We start from the raw sequence: 15150 nt of genomic DNA, 5'->3' as shown, positions 1-15150 counted from the left end.
CACGAGGAACCGCTGGAGCCCCGCCGTGTCCCCACCAAAGCCCCCAGCACTCACAGTCTGGATGTGGCTCTCCCAGGTGGCACAGCTCTCCCAGGTGGCACAGCTCTCCCAGGTGGCACAGCTCTCCCAGGTGGCACAGCTCTGCCAGGTGCAGCAGCTGCAGGACGCTGCCGTCATCCGCGGGCTGCAGGCCGCTGCTGGCCTGTGCGCCGGCTGTGGCAGCTCGGTGACCGCGCTCACCAGGGACCTCGGCCTGGGGAGGAACAAGACACACGTGAGCCCAGGGAGCTGTGGATGCACCCCAGTGTCTTCCCTGGCTGAGAGCAGAGAATTGTTAAGGTTGGAAAAGACCTTTCAGATCACCAAATGGAGCCAGCACTGCCACCATGTTCAGCACTGTCCCCTGTCCCCAGGTGCCACAGCCACACTCCCTTTGAACACTTCCAGGGATGAGACTCCACCACTGCCCTGGGCAGCTGTGTGTGACCATCCCTTCCATGAAGAAATTTTCCCTAATATCCAGTCTAAACCTCCCCTTGCACAATTCCAGGCCATCTCCTCTCCTCCTGTCCCTGTTCCCTGGGAGCAGAGCCCGACCCTCCCTGGCTGCCCGCTCCTGTCAGGGACTTGTGCAGAGCCAGAAGGGCCCCCTGAGCCTCCTTTTCTCCAGGCTGAGCCCCTCAGCCAGCCCTGGTGCTCCAGCCCCTTCCCCAGCCCTGTTCCCTTCTCTGGACACGCTCCAGCTCCTCAAGGTCTCTCTGGTTGTGAGGAGCCCAAACCAACCTGGCACTCCACAGAGCTGCTCTCAGCAGTTTGAGGAGAAATGGGGTTCAAGGCTTGAGAAGAGCCAGAGATGGCACCAGGAAGGGCAGGGCACCTCCCTGCTGCTCTCTGCCAGCCCGGCTGCTTCAGCAGTGACAGGCACATCTGTCCTCCCCGTGCACTTCCCAAAGAGCAGCTTACACCCGGATCAGATTAGGGGAAGAAAACTGCATTGCAATAAATCCAGGGAGGGAACTGGCTGCTGGGGCTTTATTCTGAGAGGAGCCTTCAAGATAAGAGCATTAAGAGGGGATGAAGCAGCTTTGGTGAAGGGATGGTCCGAGCTGGTCCCTTGTCTGGGATTTGGCAGAGGCAGACGGCTGTGCCATGCTCTGGCACCTGGAAACAGCTCCACACATCCTGTCACACCTGAGCAGGCTCTCCATGGCTGCAGGACATGGGGAACTTCAAGCAGGACAGGGCACAGCACACAGGGCATCACTCCAAATAACAGGAGCCTGGACTTCCAAGTGGGAAGGATAGTGCAGTGCTCAGGGGAACACCTCAGAGCAGGGTGGGATCTGTCCCACAGCCCCTCCTTCCAGTGAGGAGACCCAACACCTTCCAGGTCTGAGTGCACTTCAGCCCCAAGCAGCCGCTGGATTCCCTTTCCTGGGAAGTCCCTCCCTGGAATGCGGGTCGGGAATGCACTTTGCAGGGCTCTGCTCCTCCCCAGAGCCTCAGATTCCCGAGAGCCATCCTCACCTGGGTGGCCTCCAGCCCAGCCCATGCCCCAGGGATGCTGCAGCAAGGCAGGCAGGAGCTGCCTGCTCTCCAGCTTGCTCCTCCGGGGGAGGCAGGCACCTTCCCTGGAGAGAGAATCCCCACAGCAGCAGTGGGGGACAGGGAAGGAGAAGTGTCCCCCTGCATCCCCGGGGAAGGCTGAGGGGAGCCACCTGTTCCCACCCACCTGGAGAAGCCCCCTGGGATGGGGTCAGTGGTGAGAGCTCAGGGGGAAGGCCCCTCCTGCCAGGGTGACCAGTTGGGCTGGTGATGAGTGGCTGGGCTGGCCCCTCCTGTGCTCTGCCAGCTCAGCCAGCGGTGGATGGAACCAGCCCTGCAGCCTGGTGTAAGTAATTGAGGGAAGAACATTTGTAAGGCAGGAGACAGCTGGATTAAAAAGGTGAAGCCCAAAAAGCAAATGAAGAGAGAATCACTGATGATGGATGGGAAAGCAGTGTTTGAGTCCAGCTTTTCCCTGGATGTGCTGGTGAGCAGCAGCAACACAAAGCGAGCTGAGATCAAACCATGGAAAGAACCTGGGCAGCCATGGCGGCTTGGAATCACAGATAATAAAGGTTGGAAAAGCTCTCTAAGATCATTGAATCTAACCCTTAACCCAGCACTGCCAAGGCCACCAGTAGCCCCTGTCCCCAGGTGCCACAGCCACATGCCTCTTGAACACCTTCCAGGGATGGTGACTCCACTGCCCGGGCAGCTGTGCCAGGGCCTGACCACCCTTTCCATGAAGAAATTTCCCCTAATATCCAATCTAAACCTCATCTGGCACCATTTGAGGCTGTTTCCTCTTATCTTGTCCCTGTTCCGTGGGAGCAAACCCTGACCCCCACCCTGGCTGTCCCCTCCTGTCAGGGAGTTGTGCAGAGCCAGAAGGGCCCCCTGAGCCTCCTTTTTTCCAGGCTGAGATCCCCAACACCCTCAGCCCCTCCTGGACCCTTCCCAGGCTCCATCCCCTCCCCTGGCTGCAGAGGCTGTGCTTTGGAGAGGTGTCCAGGTGACACTGCTGCCACCCCACATGGCCCCAGAGGTGCCTCTTCCCCTGCACTGCCAGGCCCTGGTCCCTCCCCTGCAGAGCTCCCCAAACATCTGGCGAGTGTTCCTTGAGGGCACCGCCCAGACACACAGAAAGGTCATTACTGAAGTTTGCTTTGCTAATTGCTGCTCATCAGATGTTTCCTTGGCAGAAAGGTGGGAAAGACATTTGGGTCGGAAAAAAGTAAATTGAGTTTGTAAGGCAGAAGAATTCCCAACTGCTTCGTCTGCACGAGGGGCTGAGCAGACCCAGCCCTGCCCAAAGCAGGGGCTGCTCCTCCAGGCAGCCCGGACAGAGCCTTGGGATGGATCCATCCATGGTGGGGGAGAGCAGAGGAGACAAGGTGAGCTCACCTGAGGAGGGTCAGACCTGTCACCCCCAGAGCAGCAGAGCAGGACATCACAGTCCCACCACCCCTGTGACTGTCCCCCTGCAGCCTCACCACACCTGTCACTGGAGCCCATCACAAGGCACAAAGTGCTGTGCCACCCTGTCTGGACGAGACCACCACCAGGACACCTCCACACCCTCCCAGCACAGCCCAGGGACCACCTCCCCACACTCTGCTGCCTTTTCTTTCAGGATCCAGGCAATCTCCAACAGGCTCCAACTCCTGTTCCCTCATCCTCAAACACAAACCAGAGCCTTCCATTCCAGCTGCCTCCCAAAATGTTTCCTGCCAGCTCTGAAACTCAGCTGGTCCCAGCAGGTCACTGTCCTACTTGGTTTCCTTAAAAAACCAGATTGCTCCAGTGTCCTGGATGCCCCACATGACCCCAAAGCATTCTCCAGGAGGTTTCCCAGACTGATAACCACAAGGAGATTGATCCCAGTGGGCACTATGGGGACAGTGGCACGAGGCTGGCCCCACACATGCTGTAAATGCCCCTGCATGCTGCAGATCCCAGCCCTGCACAACATCAGCACAAAGACCTTCTCCAGAATGGCCAGTGAGCCCTGCATCTGCCTGCAACTGGTATCAAGGGGCACAGAGGGGCAAGGCCTTGCCAAAGAGATCCCAGAGAACCAAGAGAAGAACCAGGGATGTGCTTGGCTCTCCCAAGGCTCTGACTCATGGCCCCTTGATCCCACACATGAGGACAAGGAGATGGAGCAGCCCAGGAGCCTCCATCTCCCAGGGGTGGGAACAATGGCTGTGGCAGTGCTTGCAGCCTCATTCCCTGGACAAACACCCTGGGCCATCCCCAGCACAATCTGGGCAGTGAGATGCATACAACAGAGAAGCACCAGCCCCCACCCAGCCATGGAGAAGAGCTGCCAGGATCACCATGTCCAGGATCTCTGAAACCACCCACGGAGCACTGAAAATCCGTGCTGGAATATTGGTGCAGAAGTCCAGGAGTCCAGTCACCCAGCACGCCAGGACCAGTTGTGCCAGGCGTGGGGACACTGGTGCTGGTGTCTGAGTCACCAGCTGCCCCCTCCAGGGCAGACACAGCCCCTGCCCCCATTCCCAGGGCAGGGGGAGCAGCCTCCCCTTGGAACCTGAGAGAAATTTAACCAGAAGGTTCAGGGCACAGCCAGCCCTGGATGCCCTGGCTGCCAGGCAGCTCCAAGCCCAAGGGGCAGGATGACTCCAAAGCTGGAGGAGCAGCAATGCAGGGAATCATCGGGGAATCACCTGAGGTGGCTCCACACCAAGGGGCAGCTGCACTGAGAGACAGTGTCACTGCTGAGGGACACTGCCATGGCTGAGGGACACTGCCATGGCTGAGGGACACTGTCATTGCTGAGGGACACTGCCACTGCTGAGGGACACTGCCACCACTGGGGACACTGCCATGGCTGAGGGACACTGTCACTTCTGGGGACACTGTCATGGCTGAGGGACACTGTCATTGCTGAGGGACACTGTCACTGCTGAGGGACACTGCCATGGCTGCCTGACTCGCCAGGCTGTTCCCTCCATCTGCTGCCAGCCTCAGCGCGGTTGTTCCGTGGTTCCCAGTCGGATCAGACCAACTCTTCCCCTTTAAAGCAAAGAGGGTGCGGAGCTGGAACAAACCCCACGTGCTGGGGAGGCTGGGCAGGGTGTGGGGACACTGTGGGTGCTGTGGGGACCCCCAGCCAGCACAGTGCCAGCTCCCACCCACACCTCACCCGTGCCCACACGCATCCCCACCTCTCCAGGGGTGACGGCCTGGCCATGGAGAGGAACCTCTGGAGTGGAGAGGCCCCGATCCAGGGGCGGCTCTGCCGTTTCCCTCCTTTCCTTGCCCATTTCCCATGCTGCTTGACCGTCTTTCCAGCTAATTACCCCGCTCCTGCGGGCACGAGCCACGCGGCAGCTGGCATCTGCACCGGCTCCCAGAAACGACCTTGGCTGCTCAGAGGACAGCGGGAGCCTTTCTGCCTCCTAGGCTTCCCCTGAGGGACACAAGAATGCTCCAGTGGAAGGGACGAGGAGCACTTCCAGCCCCGCTGCCAGCTCTGCTCCCCCAGCTCCGGGGGCACCAAGGGTCCTGTGCTGGGGCTCACTGTCACTGTCACCTCCCCAGGACCCCCCAGCACTGCCTCCCTGCAGAAACTCCCAGCTGCAGGCTTGGAAACCTTTCTCCCGCAGTTTCCCAGCCCGGTTTCGTGGCAGCACAGCCCTGAGCCGGGTCTGGCTGCATCCCCGTGCCAGCTGTGCCATGGAGAGGCTCAGCCACAACGGGCACAGAGAGCTTCGGGAGGAGCAAGGGCTGGCTCCGGGTCCTTTAGGGAGCAATGTGGGGGGCAGCATCACTGCCACTGTCACACTCTGTGTTCCCTGGTGTAGGGAGAGGTGGAGCAAAGAGGAGGGACACACAGAAGTTTTTGGGATGGCAGCCCCTGGGAATGCTCGACAGAACAGTCCTGAGCCCCGTGCCAGGAAACTCCCCCAGGATGGGAGGAAGCTGTCAGCTGGCACACGGCTGCCAGGCAGCAGCCTGGGGCTGGAGGCAGGGCTGGCTGGCCCAGAGAGGGACAGGGTCCAGCTGAGGTCATGGGATGTACATGGGAATGTGCTGGGCATCCCCTCCTGTGGCAGGGGAGGGGACATGGGGACGCCTCTGGCACCTTGCACCCTGCCCTGCTGGGAGGGAGGGCAGGCAGGACAGGCAGCAGGCAGGGCTGAGGGCTGGACATGCTGAGGGGCTCCAGGGAATGGGGATTCTGGGGACTGTCCATCCTCAGGAGCTGGGGCAGAGCCAGGCCAGTGCCTGGCCAGGTGTTATACACCTTCCTGTCCTGACCTGGGGGCCAAAGGCTCAGCAGCTTCCTGAGCTCCTGTGGCACCTTGGGAAATGTCCCCTCCAAATGCTTGGGCTGCTCGGTGTGGAGATGCTGAACTCCCCAGGAGCTCAGGCAGTGACACTGAGGAGCTCAGCAGCTCCTTCTGCCTGGGTGGGTGCTGGCTTCACCTTGAGCCCCACCGTGGTACAGCTGTGTTTGTGTCTGGGGGTTTCCTTCAGTGTCCTCCCCAAACAACCTCCCATCTCCCTCCACCTAACACATCTGAACATTCCTTTGCCTTAAAATAATAACCAAGCCCCTGCCATGAGGGGCTCACTCCTGCCCTGTTGTAATAAAGAGGGAAGATGAAAAGACCAGGTGAAAATTTGCTTCTGTAGCACCTCACTGTTGCTCCAGCTCTGTGCTCTCCATCCTTATTCCTCATTCTCCTTTCCAGGAGCTGTCTGTAACCCTTTGATAACACCCTCCTCTCTCCCAAAAGCCAGTGTCCCCTCCTGCCTGCACTGCCACAGACATGTCACAAACCCCTTTGATGTCAAGATAATGTATAGACACAGCCCCATGTGCGTGTGTGACAAACACCAACAGCCAGCTCTGCCCCAGATCTGCTAATGCAGGGAGAAAATGGGGAAAAAGATACCTTAAAATGAATTCTTGCTGTCCAACACACACACAGAGCTGGTCTGGGCAGGCTGGGCCCCTCAAGTGGCCAGTGCCAGGGCTGAGCTGGGGTGCTTGCCCACTGTGCAGCCTGGGCAGTTGCCAAATAGCCCCTTACAGCAAACCAGGCAGCTCCAACCCCAGGTTTGGCCTAAGGCAGTTTGAGGATGGATTTGCAGGAAGCCCTCACAGGACAGGTGCTAAAGCTGCCCTGATGAGCCTGGCACCCCTCACATCCCTCTCCAGCCCCTGCTCCAGGCTCACAGTGGCTGTGGAGCCCTCAGAAACCTCCCACTGAGGTTCCAGCCACTCAGTCCAGCCCCTCTGACTGAGGAAGGGTTTCTCTGATCCAAGTGAGCCAACACATTCCTAGTTAGGATGGAGGGTGAGCCCCTGCCCTGCCAGCACAGGAGCAGCACTGGCTCCAGACTCTAGCCCCAGCCTCAGAGAACCTCCCTAGCTCTGGGGACTCAGCCCTGATCCCTCCAATCCTACACAGTTTGGGATGAACATAGCCAGGGACCATCCCTGGAGTGGTTTGGATGTATCCAGAACCCAAAGATGGATAGGCAGACAAAGAATTCTGTTCTCAGACTCTCGGGTCTCCCCCTGGCTCTTGGCCTCGGTGCCAGCAGGGACACATCCCGCTGCAGCCAGGGCACAGTGTGACCATGGAGGATGGACAGAGCAGCCCAGCTGGGCCGAGGAGCCCACCAGTCCCCCGAGCCTGTGGGAAGCAGCAGCTCTGGGAAAGCAGGCAGAGCTCAGTGTCCTTCACAGAGCCCCTCCCCACCTCTCACAGCCCAGCATCGTTTCCATTTCCATCCTCACATCCTGCTCCTGCAGTGGCTTCACAAGCAGCCGGCACATTCCTGACTCCCTGCATCCCCCAGGTGCCTCTGCAGAGCTGAGTGTGCTGCCAGCACGTGGAGGGAGTGGGGTTTGATCCCACCAATCCCCCGGACCATCAGATCCAGCGCTAATGCCGGTGTCAACATTCCCACTGCACGTGGAGTGCCTGGAGGGGAGAACCTGTGGTGGTTCAGCCCCTGGTTTGCCTAAAGCAGCCAGTGATGCCTGGGGCCACCAACTCGTCCCTGGGGAGCGTGACAAGCGTGGCAGGCTGGCAGGCAAGCCCACGGCAGTGATGAGGCTTCGTGTGACTGCCTTGGGCTCTTGCTCATCCCGGCTCCGTGACTCACAGCCCTGGCAGTGCACAGAGGGGCTGGGGGTGTGTGAGGGACACTCACCCAAGCACAGGGGTCAGGCTGGGACCTTCTGCCATCAGCAGACACCGAACAGCAGGTCCCACTGGGGGCAAGACCAGGGCACAGAGCTGGGCATGCTGCTGGGACAGGCAGTTCCAGAGAGCTGGGGATTGTTCCTCTCCAGATCCAGGCTCTGACATGAACAAAGGCCGGGCTCCATGGTGACACTCTGCTCCAGGGTGACACTGCTGCACATGGGAACTCTGCTCCTCGATCACCCTGCTCTAGATATTGACCTTGCTCCACAGTGGCCCTGCTCCTGGGCAAGCCACCCACAGCCAGCCCTGGCTTGAGGCTTCCAGCTCACCCCCAAAGGAGCTCTCCCCTCCTGACCCAGAACTTTCTGTAAGAGCAGGGGCTGCAGTGAGAGCAGCTCCTCGCTCGCTGCTCTGGCCATGCTGCCCCTCCATCCCACAGACACCTGCTGCTGCTCCGGGAGCTGGGGGCTCTCACCATGCCCTCCATGGACACTTGCACAGCTGTCTCGGGGTGCAGCTGTGGGCTGGTTATGAGAACGAGCTCCAAAACTGGAGCATGTGGCTCCTGAAGTCTGCAGCCTCCTGTCCGAATTGCTTCCTTTCTCCTGTTCCCTCTGGCTGCGGTGCAGATGCTGAGCGTGGGGGAGCTGTGCGGGGCTGGGAGGGGGGAAGCACGGGGAAGATGATGTTCTCCTTGTCCGTGCTGCTTCACGTGCCCTCTCAGAATGCCCCAGACGGCTCTGCCCTGTTAATGGCAATCTAGGAGAGAGGCTGGGTTTATCTTTGCCGGAGTCACCCGGAGCCCTGCTCGTCACTAGCGGTGAGTAAAGCGCGGTGAGTCACTGCTGCCATTCCCCACACTCGCACAAGGCAGGGAAATGCAGCAGGAGATTGCTGCTGTTCCTTGTCACCGCCTGTAGCTCTTCCACCAGGATCTCTGCACTGCCACCCGGCCCGGTCTGTCCCCCTGTGTCCCCAGGCTCGTGTCCCCGGGCCAGGCTCGCTGACACCGTGCGTGCCCTGGCTTCCAAAGGTTAATGCATGCAGGACACTTGTGCTTTCCCCAGCTAATTGAGCTGCCCACTGCCACCCTGCTGAGGGCAGTGTGACCTGTCCTGTGTGCTGCTGCCCCTGGCTCTGCCACAGCGTGACCCTGCCCGTCACCCCTGGCCACACACACCCGAGGCCACCCCACTGCCTGTCACCTTCCCCCGGCTTAGCCCAGGTCACAGCACTGTCCTGCCCACCTCTCCTGCAGCTGCTGGGACCCCCTGGGACCCCCTCTCCATCCGCAGCCCTGCCTTGTCCCTGCGCTCTGTCCGAGGCCACACAGAGCTGCTGACACTGGGGTTAAGCCGTGGCTGTCACACCAAGCTCCTGCTCCACACACTGCTGTGGATGGCCCCAGCTCAGCCTCTCTCCCTGCCTGCCCAGCCCCGGGCTGCTCCTGCTCTTGTCATTCTCACACACTCATCCCCTCCTCTTTCACTTCTTGTTTTTCAACTTTTTGGCTGTTTTCCATCCTTCTGCTCCAGGTATCATTTTATGCTCAGCACTGAAAACACAAATACCAGCACACCTAAGACCAGACTCCTGCTTGGATGGGTTTGCCCTGGGGGTTACCCTGTCCCCAGCCTGTCCCAGCTCCAGTGTGGCCATGCCCAGCTGGTTTGCCCGTGCTGCAAAGGGCCCTGGTGACCAGGTACAGTGCCCTGCCACTGCCACCACCGTGTGGACAGCAGGACCTGACCTGTGGCCCTGCTGCTGGAGATGCTGTGCTGGGTACCACAAAGAGAAATAAAAATGCCAAAACAAACTCTGAAGAAAGCAGAAGGCTCATGGAACCTGAGAGGGGAGAGCAATTCCTGAAGGCACCAAGGGGACCCTGCACGCAGCTCTCATGAGATCTCTGCTCCACGCTGCCATCCCCATGTCCTGCCCAGGCTCCAGGGTGAGACACTCAGATCTTCCTATTCAAATGGATTACAAATTACTGTCTGATCCACTAATTAGGACAGGAACATGAGTGTGCTTTTGACAGTGCTGTTTAGCAGCCATTTAGAAATTGCTCTGAAGGCAGCACAGCGCTGTGAGCACCGAGCACTGCACGGTGAGGGGCCACATCTGCTCCCCCACCCCACCAGTGCCAGCAGCTCTGCTCGAACCCATCCCTGCTCCCAGAGCTGCTCCTGCCCTGCTGCAGAGCCCACCCGGCTCCCAAGGATGTCCCCAGGCCGTTTGGCTCCCAGCCCTGCTGCCATTACTTCGTATTTATTTAACAAGATTAAAACCTGCTTAGTGGGGCCAGCGAAGGCGAGGCAGACAGATCAGATCTGCTGCTGCTGCTGCTGCCGGGGAAGGGCGGCCTGGCGCCAGGCTGGGGCCACCTGTGCGGCCTTAGGGGGACAGGAACGCTCCTTCCTGGGACTGGGAAGTCCCACCAGGGGCTGGGCAGCAGCACGAACACCTCAGCTTCCCAGAACCCTGGCATCCTGTGTGCCAGGGGGCTGGGTCTGCCTGGGGAAGGGCTCCAAGAGCAAGGCTCTGTGCTGGGCTGGGAGCTGGGGGTCATGGGGTGCAGCCATGCATGGCTGTAAATCCCACAGGAACCCCCAGCCCTGTGCCCACCTGCTGGGCATGGGGACAGCAGCCTGTAGGGTTTGGGTGACACCAAGGGTGTGGAGGCTGCTCTGGACCCCTCCTTCAGGCAGCGTCCAGGCACAGGACACTGCTCCAGCCCAGGAGGGGCCTCAGCCTCTTTCGAGCCCTCGCTGTCCCTGGCAGGGCCCCTGTGTCCTGTGTAGCTCCTTACAAGACCAGGCTCCTCTCTCCTGGCTGAGAAACCTGCTCTGGGTCAGGCAGGAGCCCAGGTGGGCCCAGGAACATCTCAGGAACAGCTCTTGGCCTTCCCAAAACTCATTCTAGTGCATCTCCATTTCCCAGCTTCACAGCCCTTCCAAACACCACCCCAGTGATGAGCACAAAGCCAGGAGGCTCAGCTCCCTCCCCACATGTTCCAAGACTTTTCACAGGAGAGAGCAGAGCCAGAAGCACAAGACACATCCCCAGAGCAGCAGGGTAGGGGTCCCCCTGCCCTCCAGCCCAGTAGGACCCCCTTGGGGCCCCCTGCCCTGGACACTGAGCCAGCCCCGGCACAGCCCTGGCACAGCATCACCCAACATGGCATTGCAAAGCCACTGGGAAGGCAGAGGAAGGGGTGGGAAGCCTCAGGTGCAGGCACAGGCACCCACACAGAGCAACTTCACCACAGAGCCTGGCCCAGCCATTACCAGAGGAGTTACAGTGCCATTAATGAGTGCTTTCAATTTTAATGAAGTTAATCTACCTCTAAAAGCTCTTTATGCCCACAAACATATGAGCTGAGAGAAAACAGGACCTGCAGCCACATTTTTACAGCATTTGAGCATGGTTTTTGCAGCCACCTATTTCCCAGCAGAGCAGCTGGGGGAAGAACATCCCCTGACCAAATTGCAGCCCCTCCACTGTGTACATGTGGAGATCCACGGCCTTCCAGGAAAAGCAAGATCCTATGTTCCCATTTTGATAAAAGCTAAGAGAAATAATGAATTTCAGTGAAAAAAATCTAGATATTGTCTTTTCTCAGCTGGGGAGGAGATGGTGCTGGCAGAACGAGGTGCTCAGGCAGGTGATGAGTAGCCCCTGCCCAGCACAGCCCCCAGGCCCCTGGGCTCTCCCCATCCCCCCACTCCCATCCTGAGCGGAGAGCCCATCCTGCCAGCCAGGCTCTCACAGCAGGAGCTGTGCTGTGGCTGATCCAGCCCCCAGCAGGTCCCTGTCTGCTTTACCAGCTGAGGATCATTTTTCCAACATCTCCTGTTACTCCTGGAACAGGGTGCAGGTGCCCGGGGTTTCATTCTCTGGCTCCTTTCCAGTTTCACCTTTCCCATCACTGGAGAAAACAGGAGAGTTAGAGCTTGATTTAACCTGGGAAGACCTCCTGAAACCCACAGGTCTGGATTTGTTCCTCCTTCCTCCTCACAAATCCTGTGAAATTGCCCTTCCTCAGTAATGCCAGCCAAGGTCCCAGTGGCAGCAGCTCCCAGAGCTCCCTGGGGAGCTGGTCCTTCTCTCCTGCAGGGGAGGACAGGTAGAGACACCCTCCCCAAAAACGTCCAGCTGAGCAGAAACCTTTCCATCCCACCTGCAGAGCGAGGGAGGAGCAGGAATGGCACTGGAGGCTCACACATGTCAAGGGACTGGAGAGCTTTCCTGCAGGAGAGGCAGGCAGGGCTCTGCGGGCTCTGTGCTGGGCAGCAGCTGCTCTGATCCTCGGGGAGAGGCACAGGAGGGTGAAGGATGACCTGGGGCTCTCCCTGGCCACAAAGCCCCACTGAGGGTGGGGTGCCTCCACCTCCCACACCCTTTGAGGGGTGCCTGGGTTGGGTTCAGAGCAGAGCTGAGTTCTCCAGCCACACTCAGGTTTGCTCTCCACCATTCTGTCTTTCCAACCAAAAATGCCTCTGGCTCCAGCCTGCCCCAGCCTCTGGCAGGGCTGCCAAGGGCAGGAGATGCCCCGTGCCATGGGAACCCCCAGCAGCACCAGTCCTGCTGCTACCCCTGCTCCTCTTGCACTGTTCCCACAGCTCTGGCACAGCCCAGTGGATCTCAGGAAAACTTGGGAGGTTCCCAACACCCCTCCTACACTGGGGCCTCACCACAGGCTGCTACAGGGACTGTCCTGTGCCAGGAGGCAGGAGAGCCCCACCTGCACCCTCCTGCACCTGGCACTGGTGCTGCTGTCACTGTCCAGCACCCACAGCTCAGGGCACTGCCCAGGGCCAGCACCCAGGGTGAGCCAAAGGTTCCTCCTCCCACCAAATTCCCCAAAAGCCACAATGTGCTGTGACTTCTCCTCATGGAAAATGTCCCCATGCGCCCCCCAGTCCCAGGCACCCCTCAGGGGGTGACTCCCTGCCCATAGTGGGACATGTCAAAGCAGCTGCTCTCCTCCCTCCTGCCCCTCTCCCTGCCAGGAGAACAGCTCCAAGACCCCCGCCCTGAGCCCAAGGCACATGGAATATCCCTTCACACCCCTCTCAGACTCAGGGAAGGTTGCAGCAGCTTCCCAGCTCTAGTGGAAACCAGTAGCTCGCTGTAAACAGATGTTTGTGGAAATAAAAGTCCTCTTAGCTTTCTCTGAAATGTGCCTCTGTCCACAGAGCCTTGGCTGCTCCTGCCATGAGCTGTGGGATGCTCCTGGAGCACCCCAAATCCACCCCAGACCAAGATGGGAGCCTGGCAGAGGGATCCTGATGGACCTGGCTTGGCCTGAGCCCACTCCTCTCCTGTGGGAGTGGCTGGAGGAATGGGGATGCCAAACACATTCCTGGCATCTTGGCAGGGGCAAAAATGGCTGGATTTGATGGTTTTGAGGTCAGAATCACAAAGCAGGAGTTCCTATAGAACCACAGAATATCCTGAGCCGGAAGGGACCCACAGGGATCATTGAGTCCAACTCCTGGCCCTGCACAGACACCCCAACACCCCACCCTGGGCATCCCTGGCAGTGCTGGCCGAGCTCTCCTGGAGCTCTGGCAGCCTCGGGGCCGTGCCCATTCCCTGGGGAGCCTGGGCAGTGCCAGCACCTTTGGGGAAGAACCTTTCCCTGAGATCCAGCCTAATCTCACCCCTGACAGCTCCAGCTGGTAATTCCCAGATAGCTACAACTCATTTTCATGGGGATGACCATCCCTGGAGGGTGCAGCGGATCAGCCCAGGATGTGTGGAATGCTCTGGGGCAGAGAGGCACAGCCATGCTGGGTGCCTCAGGCATGGGCATTTCTGAACACCAGCATGGGTGTTCAGGGGGACAGGGCTCTCCAGAGGCAGAGCAGATGCAGTTTGGGGTATTCTCTAGTGAGGTGAAAGCCTGACTCAGAATGACCGCCCCAATCCCTGGTTTGCCTGTGTGGCTTTGGCTCCAAAGCCAGTCCCGTGTCCTGCAGCTGTGGCAGGCACTGGATTCACTCACTGCATCCCACAGGCGGGGATCTGGGATGAGCCCAAGTGGGATGAGGGGCTGACCCAGCTCCTGCCACCATCACCTCCCTGACCCTCTCCTGCAGGTCAGCAGGGTCTCCCAAAGCCACCAAAGCCCAGCAGAGGAGAGGACGTGTGCTCACCCAGGCAGGAGACAGCGAGGGAGGAGCCCACCAGGCAGGGCTCCCAGCTGCAAGTGTCCCACCTTCGCTGGGACAGGCAGTGCCACCAAAGTAGGGCTGCAGGGCTCCTGTGGCACAGAACAGGGCGTCTCATCTAATTATATCAGTGGTGTCCCACAAAGAGCAGCTGGCAGCTGGGCTGCCCTATTTCCCGAGCCTCCTTTGGGCCTGGCAGCGCTGTGCTGGCACCGGCCCGGCCCCGGCCTGGCACCGGGACGGCCCCACCGCCGAGGAGAGGGAGCGGCCACAGCTCCACAGCCTGCCACAGCCCGGATGGAAGCTTCCCTCTGGCAGGAGATGGCTCCGTGGGTCTGGGGCAGTTGTGATGGACTGGTGGTCTCCATCCCACCCTCCAGATCCCAGCCTGGCTCATCCCAGGCTCCCCACAGGCTGTGAGCGATCCCACGCTGCCACAAGGCCCAGAGCGCTGCGATGGGGACAGGAGCAGCCTTACAGTGTCCTCCCACAGGTCACTGGAGTTTGTGGCCAGGGCAGGTGTGTCCCCGCTGCCCCACCTTCCACAGGCACCCGTGCTGGAGCCACCAAGGGCTCTGCAGCACAGAGACTCCCCCAGCTCCAAACGGGTGCCATGGGCACCCAAACCTGACAGTGTTCTCACACCTCCTCCAGCCCCTCTCCCTGCCCAGCGCTCCCTTCCTCAGCTTCCTCCTCCCAGGAGGGCCCATCCCCCTCAGGGCTGGGGGAGGACCACAGAATTCCAGAATGGTTTGGGCTGGAGGCGATCTTAAAGCCCATCTGGTCCCATCCCCTGCCATGGGCAGGGACACCTTCCACTGTCCCAGGCTGCTCCAAACCTCGTCCCACCTGGCCTTGGGCACTGCCAGGGATGGGGCACGGATAGCAGCTCTATGCCAAGATCCTCTGGAGGTGGCTGGAGCCATCAGGAGGTAAATGCCACCTCAGGCAGCACCAGGGCTCTGCCAGGAGCAAAATCCTCCTGTCCATGATGGAACAACTGGAATGAACACACTTATGCTGGGATTATTCTCTGGCTTGGACAGTACCAGGCGAGGGACTGGGCTGGAGCCAAGAACGCTCAGAGCTGGTGGTGGAGGGGGTGGCAAGGGGTCAGTAGATCCCATCCAAATTTCTCTGTGTTCAATCTCCCAGAAACTTCACTCTGGAGGTCCTGGCACAAGCCTCTCTCTCCTGATAGAGGATTCTCCAGACCATCAGCAGCCTGT

The 15150-nt window shown here is 59.7% G+C and overlaps 1 protein-coding gene across 4 annotated transcripts in view; it reads right to left on the bottom strand.

The window, feature by feature from the left end:
- The window catches only part of DLGAP4 (DLG associated protein 4), a 135038-nt gene extending 120115 nt beyond the window's left edge, over positions 1 to 14923 (bottom strand). Inside the window, exons 1-2 of one of the 4 annotated variants that reach the window (XM_086853525.1) lie at positions 14771 to 14923; positions 55 to 253 (exon numbers count right to left, since the gene is read on the bottom strand). The gene's annotated coding sequence lies outside the window, so the exon portion shown is untranslated. Of the gene's footprint in view, positions 1 to 54; positions 254 to 783; positions 816 to 13906; positions 14232 to 14770 lie in introns of those variants that run through there. The other 3 variants (XM_023940017.2, XM_023940020.2, XM_086853524.1) reach the window with 3 other exon arrangements.
- Between the last annotated feature and the right edge of the window lie 227 nt (positions 14924 to 15150).

The sequence above is a fragment of the Cyanistes caeruleus genome, chromosome 16 (assembly GCF_971803275.1).
Source record: "Cyanistes caeruleus chromosome 16, bCyaCae1.hap1.1, whole genome shotgun sequence".
NCBI lineage: Eukaryota > Metazoa > Chordata > Aves > Passeriformes > Paridae > Cyanistes > Cyanistes caeruleus.
The sequence above is the reverse complement of the archived record's forward strand: the minus strand, read 5'-3'. Positions and strand labels throughout refer to the sequence as shown.